A 12,795-nucleotide genomic window follows, 5' to 3' on the forward strand; every position below is an offset into this window, starting at 1 on the left:
TGCTTCTCCCTCTGCCTGGGTCTCTGCCTCTCTCTGGGTCTCTCATGGATGGATGGATGGATGGATAAATAAATAAATAAATAAATAAATAAATAAATAAATAAATAAAATCTTTAAAAGAAAAAAAACAAAGAGGGAGATAACAGGGAAAGCAGGATCCTTCCTCTTCATGACTCTTTTTGGAAGTGCGATTTCTGGAGTCTCCGTCGTCGATGTTTATGGACTCTGATATATGCGTAGCACTCGACGTGATCGTAGGTAATAAAGCTTTAAGTTGGAATTGACCTTTGTTGTTGTTTTATTGAACCTATCCTTGACCAAGAACGAATTCTCGGAGAAGGAAAGCCAACCGATTGTTCAGGCAATTAGAACGGCAATTCAGGAAGAGACCTGAATCGGGTTTTGAGGAAGACGAGGATGAGGGCAGAGTTCCGCAGGGAAAGGACTCTGGGTGTAGCGCTCGTTTGGGTCTTTTCTATGTCACAGGGGTGGAAACTAGGTTGACCAGATTGAATGCGTTGGAAACGAGGGGTTGAGACTTGTTAAATCACGCTGGCTCCTTTCCAGGCGAAGAAGGCCGAGTGTGGGGGCCCTGGGAGGAGGGGGGAGCCTGGGTGGAAGGCAGGCTTGCTGCTGTTTGTGTGTTCACCGGTCATGGTGTTGCCAGCGAGCGCGTGCATCGTCCAGGCCTGTTGCAGACAGAGACGCTCCTAGGCTGCCTTGCTTGCTCCATTTTGGAATCTTCTTGGACGTTGCTTGTGTTGAAGATGAGGACTTAGGGAAAACGGTTTTGCCCTTGAGGGAGCTAAACGATCGGACGATACCTGTGTCTTTTTTAAGTATTTTTGAGTTTCGTGATGTGGCAAGTGCTGGGTGCACTTGCACAAGCGCGTATGATCTCTCAATACTGAGGACCTCTGAAGTGATGAGTGCGTGCCTCATGGTGGGGACACAGCTGCACCAAGTTTCCTAAAAGGTGAGGGACTTGAAGGAGCAGGAGGGTTAAAGGAGACCTAGAACATGATGGGAAGGGAGTGCTTGGTGAGGACCTGAAAGGCCAGTCTGAAGCGCGTGTATAGTTTGTGGGAGCAGATGCTGAGGTGTAAGCTCTTCCTACTTAGGTTTGTTTTTGTTTCTGTTTTTGGTTGTGGGTTTTTTTTTTTTTTAAACAGAAAATGGTGGTTAGGGAGTTCTGTATGTGAAATCTGAGTCGTGGAAGCTTTTTCGGCTGGTGAAAGGGGGACGGGGTGGCTGGATGAGGAACACATCAAATTTCGACACCTGAGAAAGGAAGGGAAGAAGGTACCATTGGCCACCACGGTTTTGGACAGCTTACCTTCAGCCCCATCCGTGACCGCTCCGCACACTCAGTCCTCACGGTGATGTATTTCTCCTTTTAGTCCTTTTTCCGGGCTATTCTGCTTGCCAGGGACACCTCTTTCATTCCCTGCCGTAAGGCTGACTTGTCGTCTGTTCATGTGTCTGTTTCATCACGTCACCCCGTAACTCTCATTTTAGGGCCACTGTTTCTACGATAAGTTGTATGGAAGAGGCTGACCTTTACTGCGGGAACAATGACAAACTGCTGTGGACTTATATTTATATTTTTAAAGATTTTATTTATTCATAGAGATGCAGAGAGAGAGAGAGAGGCAGAGACACAGGCAGAGAGAGAAGCAGGCACCGTGCAGGGAGCCCGATGCGGGACTTGATCCCGGGTCTCCAGGATCAGGCTCTGGGCTGCAGGCGGCGCTGAACCGCTGAGCCACGTGGGCTGCCCGGACTTCTATTTTAAAGCAGCGGTTCTCAAACACTATCATGCATGACAGTGACTTGGAGGGTTTCTTAAAACACACAGGTTGCTGGCTCCGCTCCCACCGTTCCATATAGGTAGGTCCAGGGAGGAGCCTGAGACTTTGCATTCCTACCCAGTTTCCAGGTGCTGCTGCTGCTGGCGGTGGCCTGAGGACCGCACTTCCAGAATCTCTCATTTAGGGAGATCACTCAGATTGCAGCGGAAGGGGATGGGGAATGGTGAGGGGTTGGGTGGGAGCGGAGATGGGGAGAACAGTTTGGATGCTGTATCGTTGTTTCTGGTAGAAATATGGACAAAGTGATGAAGAGATGTCCGTCTATCAAGGGACACTTAAGAGGGATTGGTTAGATACGACGAATGAAAGGGTGAAGCCCAGGTTTCTCATGTGGCAACTGGAGGTAAGGTGGTGTCATTGACTGAAATAGAGCCCACGCAGTGGTCAGGTTTTTTGTGAGGGGTCAAGGGGCAGGATGACGGGATGGCATGCCTTTGGGACCTCGCATTCAGTTATTGGGACACTGGCTTTAAGCTCCGAGGTGAGCGAGGCTGCTGCTACAACTTAAAGAATCAGCAAGAGTTGACCCCTGAGAAGAGATGAAATCAGGTCGGAGAGGGAGCGTGGAGAGCCTGGGACAGAGGCCTAAGGGTCACAGGTAATGAGAGAAGATGCGGGGCAGCCAGAGAGGCGACAAAGTGCCAGGAGTGCGTCCTGCTTTCTGTCCTGGGGGCCAAGACACAAGTACGTCCTTTAGGAGGGAGCAGAGGAGCAGAACTAGTGCTGAGGGCTGCCGGTGCGGCAGGGGAGTGGGGCCCTGAGCAGGTCCCGTGTGTGGCTGCACAACCTGGAGGTGGGTTCAGAGGTCACTGCACCTGTCAGGGCCAGGCTCTGAAACGTCAGCTCCGGCCTGGGATTTTCAGCGACTTGGAAGAGATTCGGGCCAGACAGCAGCGGGGTTGGGAGGATCGGGACAGGCTGTTTACACAGTACGTGCCAAGAAACGGGTTATGGAGGGAGAGGCGGCCGTTGGTGAGCAGGGGGAAGCAGGTGGCACGAGGTTTGGGAGAAGATGTGTTGTTACACGATGGAAGAGGCTTGAGCACGGTTAATGTACTAGAAGGTTCAAAGAACCGTGGAAGGGTTAGAAGGGAGGGGGCAATGCCTGTGACCCCCTGGGCTGGGAGGGACAGAGGGTAGCAGCCCCCACAGGGGTGGTCGCTGTGCCCGTCCACGTGGCCCAGAGCAGCCAACTTTATTTTATTTTATTTATTTTTGGTTTTTTTTTTTTTTTGCCAACTTTATTTAGACCAAGTGATGCTGTGGGTTCAGGGTCCTGCGTCTAGGGGCCATACGGGGGCTTTCCTTAGGAACCGTCAAAACCTATTCCTCAGAAAGATGAGCTATTATGGAAAAGACTGAGCAGGTGAGTGCTCAGAGCCCAGTTCCTCCTGTTGGGAAGTCGTGAGCGCCCCCGCTCACGGGGAATCGTAAGCTCCGAAGACCCTCCCCTGGCCTCCTAGTTTAGCTTCGGTTTGGTGCAGATACGGGCCCTGTGCTGTCCTAGCAGCGTTGCCAGTCGACTCCCCGAGGCCAGTGCAGGGATTGTATTGAAATCGGCAGGGGTGCCTGGGCGGCCTTGTTGGCTAAGGGTCCGGCTCTTTTTTTTTTTTTTTTTTTTTTAGGTTCCGGCTCTTGATGTTGGCTGAGGTCGTGACCTCAGGGTCGTGAGATCGAGCCCCATGTAGGGCTCTGTGCTCGGTATGGCGTCTGCTCGGGATTCCCTCTCCTTTCCCACTTGTGCTCTTTGTCTAAAATAATAAATAAAAAAATATGATAGCCCATTGAACGTTCAGCAAGCGTGTGGGCAGCCCGGTGTGCTCCACTCCACTGCCCTGCAGGAGGGTATGGATGAGGCCGCCGCTCACCTTGAGGCTTTGCCAGCTCTGTTCCTATCTGGGCGGCCGGCGGGGTCTCAGTCCTCCGAGGCTGGAGGAGCTGCCCGGGTGTCGCCCTGGATCCTCATCGCCCAGCTGTTGAAGAGCCAACCTCTGCTGGCACCTTTGGTCCTACTGTGTCAGATACTCACCCCCCCTAAGGAGACAGGAGCTTCACGTGCTCTGGCCCGGTGCGTGAAGTCCCTGGTGAGCACGGTCGCTTCCGCGGCGGCCTGTGGTCCCGACCCTTTTCTGTGGATCCAGACCTGGCCTGCGTGGCCACGTTGGAGAACAGTCCTTGTGCCTTTCCCCCAGGTCTCGGATTTCCCACTCTGGGATCAAGTCACGGACCAGACCCCTGGAGGCTACGGGCTTTGAGATCCGTGCACAACCGGGACCCCAGGACTAGAGAAGCCTGGTCTTCTACGGGCTGTAAATTAAAGTTTGGTTTAAGTACTCCCGACGCCTGCTGCCCAGTGGGGCCTTCCATGATGGTGGAGACGGTCATCGTCTGCGCGGACCCAAGGGGCAGCTACTCACTCGCTAACTGAATTGTTCTTTAACTTTAACTACTTTGAACTTGAACAGCACCGTGTTAGAGCAGCGGTTCTGAAACGTTGGCGTGCAGCAGAATCACTGGGATGGCCTGCCGAAGCGTAGGTTCCCGGGCCTGACCCCCGAGGTTTGATTCCGTAGGTCAGGGTTGGGGCTCGAAAGTCTGCGTCTCCTCACAAGTTCCCAATGGTGCTGCTGGTCTGGGGAAGACCCGCTCTGAAAACCACCGGCGTAGACTGGTTGCTAGTGCTTGATTTTCATGCTGATTAAATGAAATGAAATGAAATGCCACCAGTCCATGGTCAGAGCCTCTGGTCGGCTAGTTGACAAGCTGCCTAGTCCTCGTCCCCCACAAACCCACACTGGGTCCTTTTCCCAAATCATCACAGTTCACCTTGAGCCCCGACTCATGATACTTGCTGAACAGCAACAGTAGCTGAAACCATGGCCTTCAGGGAAAATTCCAGCCTCCAGCTGACTTTGGTTTTCATTCAGACTTTATTAATTTGTTCTCTGACCTTATAAGAAATAAGGCCATGTGTGTGGTGTATGTAGAGTGTGAGTCTTTTTTTTTTTCTGCCAGGTTCATACTTGGCGTTATAATGAACGGTGTCTGTATCCACGCTGGCTGGCTGGGCTGGGCTCTGATGGACTGTCCCTAGGTCCTGTTTGAACCAGTGACTTTTTATTTTAAGCAAATAATAAACTCTTTTTTTTTTTTTTTTTTAAATACTCAGGCTATCTAATTTAGAAAAGAAAAGGTTTCTCGAATGATACAGCATCATCTCGTGGGTGGTAGCCTGTAGCATGGTCCTTCTCAGAACACGTGTCGAAGTATTTACAGGTGGAACCACGTGATTGCTGAGGTTCTCTTTAAAGTTCTGTGCGGGATCGCAAAATCCCCGTGATCCCGGAAGGTCCCTGCAGGTGTGGTATGTTATTCTCTCTGCTCCTGTGATTGTTTGGAATCTTACATAATTTAGAGAAGCATCCTCCTTGAGAATCTGCATAAGCATCTCTATGAAGTACCAGGTGAATAGTTGAAGCTGAAATTGAAAAGCAGTTTGGTGGTTTTGCTCTAGGAAATTCAGCTGAACAAAGATTTTCATCCAAAGGATGATCTAAGGTCAATGAAAAGGACGGCCATTGTTTAAAGGTGATGGGTTACTAGTCATTATTATTTTTTATATATATATATTTTCTGTTTGTTCGTTTGTTATGGTGAATCTGCAGTGTAGATTTTACCCTATTTTTTTTTTGTAAATTTATTTTTTTATTGGAGTTCAATTTGCCAACATATAGCATAACACCCAGTGGTCATCCCATCAAGCGCCCCCCTCAGTGCCCGTCCCCCGGTCACCCCCATCCCCCGCCCACCTCCCCTTCCACCACCCTTAGTTCGTTTCCCAGAGGAGTCTCATTAATTTGGGGCATATAAAAAGTAGTGAAAGGGAATAAAGGGGAAAGGAGAAAAAAATGAGTGGGAAATACCAGGGAGGGAGACAGAACATGAGAGACTCCTAACTCTGGATTATCAGTCATTATTAGTGAAGAATCTGCAGATAAGTGAGGTACTTGGTGTGTGTGTGGTATTGGAATAGGGGTGTGTACCCCCGTGCCGACTTTCCTACATCCTGGTGTAGACTTCTCCTCTTCTCCTCTTACACCCCCAGCACAAGTCGTGCTCACTTGGGCGTGTCACAGTTTTCCTTGTTTTAGAAAAGGTGGGGTTTAAAAAAGAAGGTCCAGAGAAGGAGAAAAAAAAGGTGGCAATGAGTCACATCATGGGATCTCACAGGCAGCTGAGCCCTGGTGGATGGGCTGAGTTGAGGGTTTTCCAGGGTAGTGATGATATTTACCCTGAAGGAGAAGAAAGGATTTTTTTAGAAAAAAGACTTTTATGGTCTTCTAGAGGCTGTCCTGAATACGTTCAGCTTATTTTTGATTTGGGGAACTCTCAGATTTTTAGGTAGACGATAGTAGGAGTTGAGTATTTTAAACTTCCTTGATGAATTACACAAAGTAAAAAAGTGGTTTATTACATAGCCGTGAGTTTCATTCAAATTTACGGTGTATAATCAAGGCCCACTGTTCCCCTTTGATAGTTATCATTTAGCTGTAATTTTGCAGAGAGTCGGCTTCCTGGAGGCGGCATCTCCATCGATAGGCTGCCGGTCCACGCTTGCAGGTCATAGTGATGGTTGTAGACATGTTTCCAGACCGGTTTTTCCCATACCCATTGAATCCACTGGGACGTACCTGGCTGCATATGGGAGGGAGTCGATCATGATAAGTACTTGGCAGCATCGAGTTTTGCACCTAGCGTCTGACCCTTGAGAAAAAGTAATGACAAAAAGGCTGTTCTGTACTTGTTTCAGCGGTTCTTGGTGTTTAGGTATTTACTGCTTGATGTCAAATATTTGGAGAATAGGATTGGTTTTAAGCTCCTTTTATAGGGCTGCTTTTAAGAGTACGTGCAAAATATTGGGCAAGTGTTCCTACCTGCTTGGGCCTTACATGTGAGAACGAGAGAGAGAGTTTAAAGGACATGGTACCGTAGGCTCTTAAGTGGAATGTTAGTAATATTCATACAGAAATAACACAAAGGATCCCTCTGGGGACATGAAATGCTAATTGTCAGGACAAGCCTAGGCTGCCCCTCAAAGGATAACACTGAGGAGTTTGCTCCCTCGTAAAATTCTCCTTCCCCGACTGACCTTGGAAGCACAGGCTGCACGTGGAGTGGAACACTTAGGGGCGCGCTCCTGTGTATTTTTGGTACGGCGTCAGAGGAAACCCTCCACGGCTTCTTGAGAAAGCTCTCTGAGCCCCGATGCGTTCATCCAAGCACCTGTTGAACACCCGTGCATTAGGTTCTGTTATTCTCTTGAAGCCTTGCAGTTTTTTTTTTTTTTATTAGTAATGAATATAAAAGTAAGTCAGTGACCACCCCTTGGGGCTAGGAAAAAAATTCTCGAAAAAAGAAAATCCTTGGGCCATGCCACGTTAAGATGTGTGTTTGCCCCGGGAACTGAAAAAATCCACGTGCCTGGATTCTCTGTCTTCTGCTCTTGCCCCTTGAAGAGTCTCTAACATACAGGATTGTTTGGTACTTTGCAGCCTCGCACTTTGGCTTAAAAAGAGAAGTGGGAAGGCGCGGGCCCAACGAAGGCGTGTTGAGTACTGGGTAGGCTGGTGCTCAGCACTGGGGCACCCCGAGCCCCCCCCCCCGCACCAGGGGGGCACACGCGCCGCGCTTCTCTCTCTGTAAATACCTTTGTGCGCCCTCGTTGCCGGAAAGGACTAATAGATGGCTGTTTCAAGAACGCTTCTTTCCTGCCTTTTGCTTTCTTCCCATCTTTTGTCTTTTTGTCTTCTCTCTGGTTTGCTCTCTTGAATTTTTCCCTTGGATATTTATTGCATGAGGCCCCTTAGGTGTGTGACCTTCAAGCTGAATCTGTGTTTATATGCAGGGACTACTTTTTTTCCTTTTTGACTCCACTCATAGGTCTTGGGATGTAAGATCCTTTGGCAGGATTTTCCTACCATCTGATGGATTCCTGCAAAATTAATTAATAGTGTAATATTTCTCAAAAAAATTTTAAAGAATTTTATTTATTTATTCATGAGAGACACAGAGAGAGGCAGAGACCCAGGCAGAGGGAGAAGCAGGCTTCATGCAGAGAGCTCGACGCGGGACTCGATCCCAGGACCCCGGGGTCACGCCCTGGGCCACACCGCTGAGCCACCAGCTATTTCTCAATTTTTTCTTGACTCCTCCTCTCTTGTCATTTTATGGCAGGACTTTGGTGCTTTCACCCCTATACAGAGGGACCAATCGCCTTTTTTTTCTTTTTTTAAATAACAGTAAATGCATCTTTCAGGCATTTAAGATTACCTGTTGTTAGCTTCTAGAGAGGAGAGAAAGCCTTCCATTGTGGATACACCCCTTTGAGAGGAACTCCGTGTTGGTACAGGCTGAAAACGCTCCGACTTAGATCTTGTTTCCACTGCTTAGTAATGTAGTGCGAATGGATATATGTAAGAGTTGTGGCTTTTTAAAATAGACAACCATTAAAAAAATCCAGAGGCTTTTAAAATGAAATTTGCTTTTAGAAGAAGCTTCTCTAGTACATTGTCAAAATTTTTTGCTAAAAGCATTAATGTGGTCACATGTTTGACCACATAAAATTCCTATGTGTTCCCAGAGTGGTCTAATGAATTATCACCATCTTTATATATTCCACCCCGTATAAACTTCAGCTTATAGGATGAGTCTTAAACTTCAGCTTTCAAGGATGAGTCTTATCCCGTTCCAGATGTACCCACTTCTTTCCTCTTTCCTCCAATTTTAGGGTCTCTAGCTGAACCCACATAGAAATGATTTAATTCTTATTTATTTGAGAGAGCAAGCGAGCACGCACATGGGCAAGCATGAGCATGGGGAGGAGGCAGGAGGGGCAGACGGAGACGCCAACTCCCGGCTGGGCAGGGAGCCCTACCCAGGCCTCGATCCCAGGACTCTGAGGTCATGGCCTGAGCTGAAGGCAGGCGCTTAACCCACTGAGCCACCCAGGCGCCCCAGAAATAATTTAATTCTTGAAAAGTTTCCGATGAGTTTCTGTCACCGTGTGTCCAGGGAATAAAAACCAGTTTTAGTATTTGCACCGTCAAAGCAATTAGATGAACGCGCTACAGGAAACGCCACACGTCTCAAAAGTCCGAACACGTGAAACCTGTATTAATCAGAACCTGAGGTCACATCACAAATTTCCCCTGCTTTACGTTAGTAAGAGAGACTAGACGCCAGAGGAAGACGCCAACGGGACACGGTCCCTTGAGTCCAAGAACGGACCCTACGGTCTGCCTGGGTTCTTCTGTAATAGTGTCGAGCGGTGCCATACGGTGCGGTGAGCACAGCTAGGGACTGGGTGACTTTCTGTGTTATATTTAAGGACAAAAATATTCTTTTTTTTTTTTTTTTTTTTTTTTAGGACAAAAGTATTCTTTCTGCCTTTAACTAGATTGATTATTCAAAAATCTCCCAAAACTTTTCTGTTTAAAAAAAAACACAGCAAGGGCGATTGGTTCGTCTCTATGGTCTGTAACACAGTCCACCCCACGCATACCAGCATCCCTGTGGTTAGGGGCCGAAAGCACAGTCTGGTCAGCTCGGCTTCCCCCGCCCCTGCCCCCTCCCAGGTCCATCTTTTGGGTGAGTTTGGCCCCTTTCCCCTCTGCTGGCCTCTGTGTCTTCCCCTCTGCCTAACTTCAGCATCTCCTGAGGCCCCGGGTGGCTCAATAGGTTCAGCATCTGCCTTCCACTCGGGTCGTGATCCCAGTGGGATCGAGCCCCAGGTCAGGCTCAGGCTCTGTGCTTGGGGCGAGCCTGCTTCTCCCGCCCCCTCTGTACTCGCTCTCAAAATCTTTAAAAACAAACCTTTATAATTCCAGCATCTCTTGCCTGAGTTGTTGCAAAACCTCCTAACCCGCCGCCTGCCTCTGTACCCCGTCCTTCAAAGGCACTGGGTGCTGTCCTCTCGAAGGACACAATGCAGCCAGAACAGGATGGTGAGGCTGGGTCCCTGCTCCACGTGTCGTTCCTGGGGTGGCGGGTTCGGAGGTCTTGCTGGGCGGCAAGCCCACTGGGCCTCTGCCCCCCCCCCCCCCCCCCCCCCCCCCCCCGTGGTTAGGACAGCTCCGCCTTCGTTTTGCCTTTTAACAGAGTAAGATTCTGTTGAACAAAATGTTCCAGGATTAAAAAAAGGAAAGCTTAAGGGCCATGGGATCAGATAACTGCTAAAGTGCGGTGTCTTCTCTGCATTCTGCTGGAGGTGCTAATTTTGACTTTGTGGCATTGTTTTTCTATTGTTCCGGGAAGGGGGTGGGGGCAGAGGGATGGAGCCACAGAGTGGGGGGAAGCCGAGGCACCAGGGGCTGCCCCGGCCCAGAGGCTGTGGCCTGCGGGTGCCTGACCTCTGCCTGAAGCCACGTGTTCCGGGGTCCCTGCCAGGTGGGCCCTGTGCCCACCGGCTCGCAGTGGAAGTGTCCCCAGCTGTCCTGCTGCGTCCTGGGGCACCGGGGGTCGCTTCTGGCCAGAGCCTCTGCGATGGGATTTCAGCGGCAGCGCGGCCACCTGAGCGCCTGGAGCAGTGCCGTCCCCCTGGGCAGGGGCCTAGCCGTCCCGCCTCCTGCCTCGGGTCACATTTGTGGGCAGCGGAGGCTTGTCTGGGCCTCTTCTCCCCGAGCCTCCCTCACTGGGGGTGCTCAGGGCTGCAGCCTTGTTCTGGGGCAGCAACCCCTAGCTGCCACCGCTGCCAGAAACCTCTTTACAAAGGCAAATCAACGTGGGTTGGTAGGAATTTGTGCAAAAAAAAAAAAAAAAAGTCTTTTAGAAAACACTTTTGTGATGGTACAAATGTGCCGGCTCAGATGGTTCCCACGTGGGTGCTTCAGACTGTGTTCTCTCCCCCTCCTCCTCCCTCCTCCCTCCTTCTCTGTCTCTGTCTCTCTCTTGCAGGGGAGGGGCCCTGTCCTTATGTGGGGAAAGTCACCAAGTGTCTGTTGCAGCTGCAGAGGACGGCCTGGCCTGGGCTGCTCTGCATCTCTGTGCAGGCCTGGGGGTGGCTGCCCCGGGTGGGGCATTAGTGGCGAATGTCACCCTGGAGGCAGCAGGCTCAGGGACTCGGCTGCTTCTCAGTCCCAGTATAAACCAGAGTTGAGCCTCCGTGTGCTGCAGGATCAGAGAGAGAATAGGGCAGCGTGAAAGGTCAGGAGCGGATCTGGGTCCTGCTGACCCTGTGTGGTGGTGCGCAGACCCCCCAGTGAGGAGCCCTCTGCCCCCAGGTGCCCCCACGTACCCCCTAGGTGCCCCCCATGTGCTCCCAGGTGCTCACATCCAGATCTGGGCCCTGCTGACCCTGTGTGGTGGTGTGCAGATGACCCAGTGAGGAGCCCTCCGCCCTTAGATGCCCCCAGGTGTCCCCCCAGGTGCTCCCAGGTGCTCACATCCAGTTCTGGGCCCTGCTGACCCTGCATGGTGGTGCTCAGACCCCCCAGTGAGGAGCCCTCCGCCCTTGGATGCCCCTAGGTGCCCACGTCCAGGGAGCTTTCTGCCTCCCTCCTGACCCCATGGGCCCAGGGGGAGGAGGGCCCTGGCCTCCGAGGAAGGCCCCAGCTGGGCCTGCGGGAGGCTGGTCGGGCTGGCCCTGCCCTGCTGGTCGCCGGCTGTCCGGCTGCTTCTGAGCCTCTTTGTTAGAGGAACAAACAAGAGGACTTACGAGTCAGCTGCTGGTTTACTTCCGGTTTAGCAGCTTCCATAGAGGTTGGTCGGGTGGCTGGGGTGGGGGTAGGGAGATCTGAGTTCTGCGGGGGCTGCTGGTTGGTTTAGAGCACAGGCCCTGGAGCAGAGAGAGGAGAGAGACTGCAACAAAAGCACGGGCGCTGGAGCCTGGTGGAAAGCACGCGTGCCCCAGATGTGCTCGCGGGAAGCCAAGAGCGTGGTTGCAAAAACAAGAAAAATGAGGGTAATGCAAGCAAAGAGTACTTGAGAAAGCCAGGCTGGGTTACTCTCTGTCAGGGAATGAGCAAGTTCATATTAGGATGGAGCTTCTCTCTGCAGCGGGACCGGGCCGTGCGATGGGCTGATACAGACCCCATTTTCCATTCTTCATTAATACATTTTTTTTTTTTTTTGGCCTTGTATTAAATACGAGACTGTAAGACTTATCAGTAGTTCTTGGAGACGCTGTAGGTGAGAATCCTCGCACCTCGAGCTGAAAATACCCGTCTTTGGGCGGGTGTGACATTTCGCTTGAGAAGAAGTGTTAGAATCCTGCGGGACCGCAGGTGACAAGTGGAGCGCAAGAGGCACAGAGAAATCCGTGGTTCTGACTCCGGGTGCCGTCTGAGCCCTCTGAGCCCAAGGCTGTGGTGCCTGCAGCGTCGGTCCGTCAGTCCGTCCCGAGGGCTCCGCGCTGGCTGGCCTGCTGTGGGGGCGGCGGCCCTAAGGGCCCCGGGAGCTCCCCCTTAGGCTCCACTCCCCATCTCCAAGGGCCCCGAACGATTGGAACTTTAATGAACATGCATGGGGTGCAGGGTGGCTCGGGGTAGTGCCTGCCTTGGGCTCAGGGTGTGACCCTGGGGTCCCAGGATCGAGTCCCGCATCGGGGTCCCCGCAGGGAGCCTGCTTCTCCCTCCGCCTCTGTCCCTCGCTGTGTGTCTCTCCAGGAATAAATAAATCTTAAAAATCAACATGCATGAGGAAGGGACCTAGGGTGGCTGTTAACACCATTGTATTAGGAAAGGGGCCCCAGAAGGGGGAAGGGGGGCAAGTACCCCAGCCCCCGCCAAGCACTCCCTGCTGGAGGCCTGGAGCCGTTTCTCCTGGGACGGAGGCGGCGGCGCCTCAGGGTGGGGGCCGTGGGGCCCTGCCCGGTACCTTTCCCCAAGCAGAGGTGTGATGGAGAGGGTCCCCAGGATTTGCGTGGGGT

The 12,795-nt window shown here is 51.5% G+C and overlaps 1 protein-coding gene and 1 long non-coding RNA gene across 9 annotated transcripts in view; one reads left to right on the top strand and one right to left on the bottom strand.

Annotated features, from left to right (window-relative positions):
* Window positions 1-12,795, top strand: part of FMNL2 (formin like 2) — a 263,443-nt gene that overhangs the window by 79,962 nt on the left and 170,686 nt on the right. The gene's annotated exons all lie outside the window — the stretch shown is intronic.
* LOC121481925 lies at window positions 6,930-11,656 on the bottom strand. The gene is made up of 3 exons (XR_005985446.1): window positions 11,584-11,656; window positions 7,579-7,863; window positions 6,930-7,154 (listed from the first exon to the last, which is right to left on the bottom strand). It is a non-coding gene; the product is annotated as an uncharacterized LOC121481925 (long non-coding RNA).

This window comes from Vulpes lagopus, chromosome 24 (genome assembly GCF_018345385.1).
Source record: "Vulpes lagopus strain Blue_001 chromosome 24, ASM1834538v1, whole genome shotgun sequence".
NCBI lineage: Eukaryota > Metazoa > Chordata > Mammalia > Carnivora > Canidae > Vulpes > Vulpes lagopus.